This window comes from Mchenga conophoros, linkage group LG3, assembly GCF_057382185.1.
Source record: "Mchenga conophoros isolate Kocher_MC1m ecotype Shallow Benthic linkage group LG3, M_conophoros_male_GT1.1, whole genome shotgun sequence".
Classification (NCBI taxonomy): domain Eukaryota; kingdom Metazoa; phylum Chordata; class Actinopteri; order Cichliformes; family Cichlidae; genus Mchenga; species Mchenga conophoros.
Genome location: NC_140528.1, coordinates 21,117,837 through 21,126,404, shown reverse-complemented (window position 1 = coordinate 21,126,404; position 8,568 = coordinate 21,117,837). Strand labels below are relative to the sequence as shown.

The 8,568-nt window shown below is 41.6% G+C and overlaps 1 long non-coding RNA gene across 1 annotated transcript; it reads right to left on the bottom strand.

Annotated features, from left to right (window-relative positions):
* Positions 1–2,479: 2,479 nt before the first annotated feature.
* Positions 2,480–3,984, bottom strand: LOC146577655 (uncharacterized). The gene is made up of 3 exons (XR_014891652.1): positions 3,777–3,984; positions 3,119–3,675; positions 2,480–2,920 (listed from the first exon to the last, which is right to left on the bottom strand). It is a non-coding gene; the product is annotated as an uncharacterized LOC146577655 (long non-coding RNA).
* Between the last annotated feature and the right edge of the window lie 4,584 nt (positions 3,985–8,568).

The following is an 8,568-nucleotide window of genomic DNA, read 5'->3' as shown; positions in this document are numbered from 1 at the left end:
GCATGTCTTTCTGAATTAATTGTTTGTTTATATCATGTTTTTCAGGAAAAAGAAGAAGTTAAAGTCAAGTGGAAGCCTTGCTCAACATGGTATGTAGTAACAACTTTGTTGGACGGGAACAGACATTCATACTGTTGATAAATAGTTATCACCTCAATTTGAATTCATGTATTTGGACTAAAGTAAATTGGGAGCTGTTAGCTGTCAAGCTGCTCCTCTGTGAGGAGCTTGATAGCTGTCCACCTCCAAAGTCCATTATGAGTTTTGGAGGTGGACATGGTCAAGACTTTTAAGAGTTGGCATAAGACTTCACTTCTTTATAGAGCTTATAGTTGGGGCTGGTTCAGGTCAGCCCTTAGTTATGCTGTCATAGCACCAGACTGCTGGGGGTTAGTGTCTACTCGTGTCATTGTATATATCCAGGAATATGTGCCTGAGGATAGTTGTCATGAAATCAATATTAAATCAAAGTTTTCCTTAATGACCACAGCTGGCATGAGTTCTCCAAAGCTGCCTGCTGTCTCAGGATCTGTCTCCAAAAAGAACCAGGGAGCGCTAACATGTTATGTTCTAGACTGATGAAGAAAATGCACATTAAACATAGTATAAACTCACTATGTTAAGTAATGTGAAGAGGATGCCTTTAGCTCCTATTGGGTTGGTTCCTTGATCAGTGCAATACAGAATCATTCATCTGGTTTGATGTAATGTCCTTCAAACACGTCAAAATGAGGCTCTGTAGTCTGTGTGGCCTCCACATGCCTGTATGACCTCACTACAACACCTGGGCATGCTCCTGATGAAGTGGCAGATGGTCTCCTGATGGATCTCCTCCCAGACTCCAGGACTAAAGCATCTGCCAACTCCTGGACAGTCTGTTGTGCAGTTGGTGGATGGAGTGAGACGTGATGTCCCAGATGTCCTCAAATGGATTCAGGTCTGGGGAATGGGCGGGCCAGTCCACAGCATCAATGCCTTCGTCTTGCAGGAACTGCTGACACACTCCAGCCACATGAGGTCTAGCGCTGTCTTGCATTAGGAGGAACCCGGGGCCACCCGCACCAGCATTTAGTCTCACAAGGGGTCTGAGGATCTAATTTCAGCACCTAATGGCAGTCAGGCTACCTCTGCCGAGCACACGGGGGGCTGTGCGGTCCCCCAAAGAAATGCCACCCACACCATTAGTCACCCACTGCCCAACCATCATGCTGGAGGATGTTTCAGGCAGCAGAAGGTTCTCCAATATGTCTCCAGACTCTGTCACAAGTACTTAGTGTGAACTTGCTTTCATCTGTGAAGAGCACAGGCCGCCAGTGGCAAAGTTGCCAAGCTTGGTGTTCTCTGGCAAATGCCAAACATCCTGCACGGTGTTGGGCTGTAAGCACAACCCCCACCTGTGGACGTCGAGCCCTCATACCACCCTCATGGAGTCAGTATCTGACCGTTTGAGCAGACGTGCATATTTGTGGCCTGCTGGAGGTCATTTTGCACAGCTCTGGCCTTTCTTTCCTACCCCACAGTACCTTTCCTTATCTTTTGTTTCCTACTCTTTTACTTAGTCTTTGATCACGGTTGTCTTTCTAGATAATTAATGTCATTTGTTCTGAGGCGAGTCACTGGCTCGGGTGCATTCTGGGACTGTCAGTTCACCAGTGTGCTGGCATGCTTCTTAACAAACACACCACTACAGCAAACATCTCAGTTGTACTTGTTGATTTCTTCAACAAAACACTGAACAAAACATGTCCTTGTGAGTGTGCTGCCTGGTGCTTTTACATTTTGTGGTAATTTGAGCAGCCCAGAAAGCATCCCATGAATTCAATGATGTTATTGTATCTGAACATGTGCACGAGTCATTAAATTAGATGGGAAAGAATGATTCAGGGTAAACAACTGCACCAAGGGAATTACATTTTTCTTCTCAACATGTAAAATGTCTGTTGATAAGCAATTTCTGAAACAGACATTATGAAAATCACATTAAACAGATGTGATTAACTTTTTATTCTAGCAAACATAACATCAATGATGACACAATCAGTCTTCATCAGAAGTGCTCAAATCACTCTCATCGTCTGGAATGTCCTCCTCCTCCTCTGAGTCCATTTCCAGGAGTGGTTGGTGGCTGAGGATTCTCTTGTACACGTCCTTTACTTTGAGCGTTTCAGCTTTCAGTTCACTTTGTTTTTAAACCAGGCTATGGAGTCCTTTCTGTGCATCCTCCGACATGCCAACAAGGGAGGCTGTAAAAACAACAAAACTATTAAATATAAGTAAAACAAACAAACAGACAAAAAAACTCACCTCATAAACACAAGGAGTTAGGATCATGTAATTAAACTTTTTTTAAGGGAGAAGGCAGTGTTAGCTAGCAACCCAAATATAGGTAAAAGATCCAGTAAGACTTTAGCATCTGCTATTATTTTCAATCAATTCATCACCAAATGTATAAATAAATAAAAGATGTGCTTACAGTCTGAGGAGATTGTCCCCAACACCACAGATCGCATTCGCAACACTGTCCAGTGATGCTGCATCTCCCTGCAAAGGATCATCTCCTCCTCTCTCAGGCGCCTCACAGCCATCACCTTCTCAAAGACCTTTCTCTTTGTCCGGAGGTCAGCAGCAGCTGCAGTTTAACAACATCAGATGGGAAAACATAGCAGCATATTATGATTCAAGAACAAAACATTCAACTACTGCTCAGATACTGGGAGTTTGTTTAAAAAGGATATTTAGAAATCAAGAGCTTATGTTCACTTGTGCTCTGCCAGGGCCAAACGTCGCTCTGCATGAGGGCATCACTGGATACGATTTGCTTTGTTGCTTGTTTCCTTGTTGTAGTCGTCAACAGCAGCCGCCAAGCGTTTCTTCTCATCTAAGATGACCTTGCGAATTCTGTGTCGCCTCTTGTTGCTATCTGTAAATAATCATAAAAAGGAACACCTTCACATAATGCATATATTTACATTTTAATCTACACTCATCAATTCGTTTGCTAGAACAAATCACATCCAGCTTAAACAAACCTGGATCTGATTTTATTCTGTTTACAAAGTAGCTGTACAAGCTGTACAAACTGAGCATCAAACGGTCCGTTTCAAAGAAACTGTGACACCATTTTGTCTGTAAAGACTTTGTGTTCGCACTCTGATGATGACGACAAGCTCCTCTACTCGTGCCTGCAACGCTCCAAGGCTGCCATCAGTTTGATCCGTTTCTAAGTGAGAGGAATATTAATCAGAACACAGGATGAGTAACAGTCACCAAACTACAGTGGACTCTGTAATCACTGACTTGATGATATTCATTATAAGACATCTGGAGCCTTCATGTGCTGCATTATCATGAGATAACAAGTATGTTGGTGTTCAGCTTTATAAAACCAACTAGTACGACATCACTTCAACCCAGGTCCAATCCAATTTGATCAAACGCAACAACTCTGCCATCAATTCTGCTTTTACAAGCTTATTTTTCATTGTTTGTTGACACTGTCAGAAAGATCTTAACTCTAAGTTCTTTAATGAGGCCATGGTGGGTCCTGTTGTTATACACGAGTGCATTATATTGAGACTCACCTTCAGCCCATTGCTGCAGTGTGTCGTCATCCACACCCAGCTCATTTCTGCTCGCATTCAGGCTCTCCACTTGTTCTCTAAGGATCCTTATGATCTAAGAATACATTAATAAATGTCATTCATATGGACATTTTTAGAGTACTGGTGTTTCCCCCCCATTACCACACACATTAAAATGGGTGTTGAAAAAATGACCTTTAGATATCTCTGGCTCAAAGTGCGGCCCAGTTGTTCCACTTTCCTTTTGTTCCAGCCCAAAGCCAGGAGGCTCAGCATGTCTGTTCGCCCTGCATTTCAGTTAGTATACAAATAAGAATGAATGAGCAGGAGACTGAGTGGAATCTCACACACAGACACACACCTGCTTTAGACATGTACTTCGTTGTGATGGCCGCCCTAGACAGGAAACTGTTTACTTGCTCCACCTCTTCTCCAACTGTAGAACTGGCCCCATCCTGAAACGCACCTCCCCATTTGATCTATAGAAAGGAGGTCACAATACATGACTGCTGAATTCATTCAACCTTATAACAAAATGTCTTAAATGTATCCAAGACTACAAGCTGCAGTATACCTCGCACATCCAAGTGTGAGCTACTCAAAATGAAGTACACATTAAGATAAAGTCAAGTAAATAGTATTACGACAACACCAAGAGAAAAACAAAATAAATATCCACCCATCCAAATATGTATCCACACACACACACGTATGAGTATATGGTTATGGCGTTAACGTCATTTTAACAAGATTAACGCTGACAGCACTGATATATATGTGTATCTTACATCATTTGTGTGTCTCTGGATGTATTTCACAAACTCAGCAACTTCCTCATCTTTCTCAATGAAGACACCTTCAAAGTTCCCCTGCTCTGAAGTGCTGAACGAACACGGTGACAGTTGTTTGAAAAGAAACATCAAAATACAATTTTTGTACAAATCCATATTTAATTTATGTACACAATGCATAACGTACCTTGCATTTGATTGAAAGCGATAAAGCTTGCAGTTTCCATCAACTGAGACGGCGAGCATGTCTGGAGTGCAGGCAGGGCAGCTAAAGCATGGCTCCTTGCACATCCTGTCCACCTCAAACTTTACAGCACTCCACTCCAAGAAACTTTTGCTGAAGGCATCAGCTGATATTCGGCCAGTCTTTTAAGTAGAGGACAAACAACAGAATATTCACGGACAGTCATCATAAACATTGATTTGCACAATTTCCTTAAACTTGACAAATTTAGAAACTCACCCTTCCAAAATGGGCTGTTCGTTCATCCAGCACTTTGACAAAGGCCTTAAGTGACATCCCTGCTGCAGCTTCTTAATGTCATAGAAAGACTGAAAGACATCCATTGAAAACAGGGTGCAGAAATTTAAGGTGCCAGGCCAATATCCACTACCCAGGATGTCCTTAACTGAGGGGGACCACATTAGGCCACAGCTGGTGCAGCTCACCACTGGCAGTGCAAGGTTATAACGGCCTTTAGGAAGGATAAGGAGAAATCCAGTCATGGCTCAACAAAGACATTCATTTTTTCCCATGTTGTTTTCAAAGCGGTCTGGTAAATCCAAATGACCTTTGACAGGTGCCCACATATACTGCGGGCCGAGGGTAATTCAAAACAATGTAGCAATGTACAATTTGCAATAAAACCTGCAAACACATCTATTGTGTATGTACTGTGTGACAAAAGAGCAACTTACCATTTATGGTTACAAGAGCCACAATTGCACCGGGTGAAACCTCAACGTTACCTGCTGGGCAGTCACACACAGTCTGGTCTTTGCACAGGCAACAGCCGAACTAACATTAAAAACACACAATATATATAAAAAGAATTGGAAATTAAATGATACACAATAAATATACAATAACAGCACACACTCATAGTACATAGCAATAAATGCATAAGACTTAAAAACCGTACCTATTGGATTGTGAAACTCTGATGAAGGCTGCAAAAACCCTCCTGTTACTGCCTCTCTGCTGTGCAGGACAAAGCGTGTGTGAACTGCAATATCACAGTCAGCACAAAGGAATGGAAGAGGCAGGCAGTCCAGACACCTCACAACTACTTGTTTGCCACACTGACACACACGGTGTGACTGTGGATCCAGAGTAGCTAACATATTGTCTATAAGACAAGGCCTGGCCTCTTTCCACTTTAGCAAGGACACCATGTTTCTGATCGCCCAGTGAGTAGCAGCTGACTCAGACAACGTCTCACAAGTCATGGCTGCGTCCTCTTCTCCATCCTCCAACAACTGAAGGAGCTCCTGACGAAGCACCTCAGTTCCACACACTAACAGAAAAAAAATAAAGAAACTCTTCCACAAAGTGAAAAACACTCTAGGCAGTATGTTTCTTAGGACTGCACAAAAGCCCTGCCTAACTCAACTATAACAACAAATATAAAAGTAAAGGAATCACAATATATACAAGAAGGTAAAGTACCTTTTGTTGGGTTGACACTGGCAACATAACTAGGTTCTTCACGTGGACACTGATGCTGATCTGCAGACACTGGGGGGAAAAAGAGATTGAAGAATATTTACTTACTGAAATTCTTTGGTGAAAACAAGTTGTGAGATAAAATCAATGGTTGTGAGAACACTGACCACGTGGCAACTAGTACTTCGACTGGATGATGGTCTTTGAGGAATAAAATCTCCCTGTCTGTCAAGGGCGGCATCACTTACATTTTGATTAGATACCTTGAGTTTGTAAATGATCAGATTACATAATTGGAATACAATGTATCCAATTCAGGGTTGCAGGAGGATGAAGCCTATCCCAGCTGATACAGGACAAAGACAGGCTGCCAGTTTATTGCAGGGCTAACACGATATGTGTAACAGAAAATCCACTTAAATGTTTGATATTTCTTATAATAATCATAATTATGACTATTATTTAAAGGTTTCTTTAAATAATACATTTTGATTTTTTATAACCTCTAAAATATAAACCTGAGCTGTTTCAGATTCTGACCTCTGACCTCACTGCAGCTCCCTCTTGGAAGTACGTCTGCTTCTTGTCTACCCCCAGTGATGACCGCCTGCCCTTGATATCACGTACTGTACCTGAGGAACAAAAAAGGACAAACACTTGCCTTCATTTAAGAAGTACATTCATACAGAGGTAATCTATGGAAACACACTAGTTCACCCTTTGGGAGAAATCAGTTCCTGTGAAACATTTCTGTAAATGAACATCATGTGGAGAATGAATGAAATGAGTTCTTCAGGTGACTCAGCAGTCCCACACTGACAAATGAAATCTAGTTAAACTATTAAGCATATTTGCTCTTCTGAAATCTGTGTTAAACAACAACAAACATAAATTAGTAACAAAAATACAGCTGAGTAGAGGCTTTACAAACCACCAGCAGCCATAATGCTAAATTTTAATCTTCAAATGTTTCTGAGCCGTCTTCAACCTGCTTTTAACACATTAAAGTCCCACAGTCAATGCAGCCTGACTCAATCCTAGATGTTCAGCACACAGAGACACAGAGGTGCCGTTTAAAGTTTAGTGTTAACCTGAGTCACTGATCATTTGCAGTATTACAGAGTCTGGCAGTCTTTGCATGATGTCCACGTCACTGTGAGTTTCTAGCTGACTCTCAGGTGTGACAGGTGTGCCAGCAGGAAAGAGTAATAATAACCTGCATCCTGAGGTTTGTCATGCAGGATTAAAGCAGCCAGGCTTTGTTCACACAGCTAGGATTGTATTTTACACTGACCCTGGGTCAGTATAAGTATCATACAGTTTAAACGAAGCACTGAAACTTGCACATATTTATTACAGATGCACTGAAGCTAATCGAGATATTTGCTGTCAGTCTGTGGCTGCGATTAAACACTTTACTGGAAACTTTATTAACTAGTAACTTCATCAGTCATGACAGAAGCTAATATTTCTGTGCTAACATCGTTTAAACAGTAACAGCTTTCCTCCAATATAAGCTAACGTTTACACCGTAACTTTAAGCTAGCACCATAAAGACGGTAAAACACGTAATAACATCTACAAATGCATCTTAAAGCTGTTATATTAGCACTCGGTGTATTACTAACATAACCACATTAACATTACTGACACTCGCAGACTTTTAATAGTCATTCTATAAATGCTGTCCGTTTAAATGGTCTTACCTGGTGGTCCATATGGTCCATAAGTGAAGCAGAGGGAGCCTGACCATGCGTCACACGTTTGACGAGTTGGGAGTGAGAACGTGTTGGGCTATAAGGAACACACTCACTTCCTGAGCCCTGGGCAATAAGAGACGTTTTGTGTTTTATGATTTATTGATATGTTTGATCCTTTCTGACCTGCGTTAATGAAGCAGTCATTAGAGCACCATGTCCGCTACAATAGTTCTGTAGTTTGATGCTTGAGTCGTTGCAGACTTGTTGAAACTCCCTCACCCGTCAAAGCAGCGTCTTTGTTATTCGCGTCCAGCAGATGGCAGTGTTTCACTGTCTGACGGCTGTCTGAAGCTTCAGCTGGATTATTCGTTTGCTATGTTTGCCATGTTACAGTGGGGAGGAAAAACTCCTTTTTAACAGGAATATCTAGACATGAGTGATTACTGCAGTGGGGCACTATCTGTGCTATCTATAAGAAATGTTAGCAACAATAAAACTCTGAGGATCAGGGCTCCATTTCACTCCAGTGTTCAGTGGCATTTTAAAAGAGTGAATACCGACGCTGAATGTCTTTGTAAAGCAAAAGCACTTTGTTAGCCTTTACAGAGCAAAGCTATGGATCAATGTGCAGTGAAGAAAAATCGAGGTGGCCAGTCTGTCCTTTCCTAACCAATCACAGAGCTCCTTACATTGTTGCGCTGGAGAATAACTAAATATAATATAAAGATGATATTGAAAATAATCTTTTGTAGAGTCACTACTTAGTGGGCAGAGGACAGTTATCACTTTGCTGGATGCTTTAAAGTCGCATGTTCTGTATTTGCTGTATG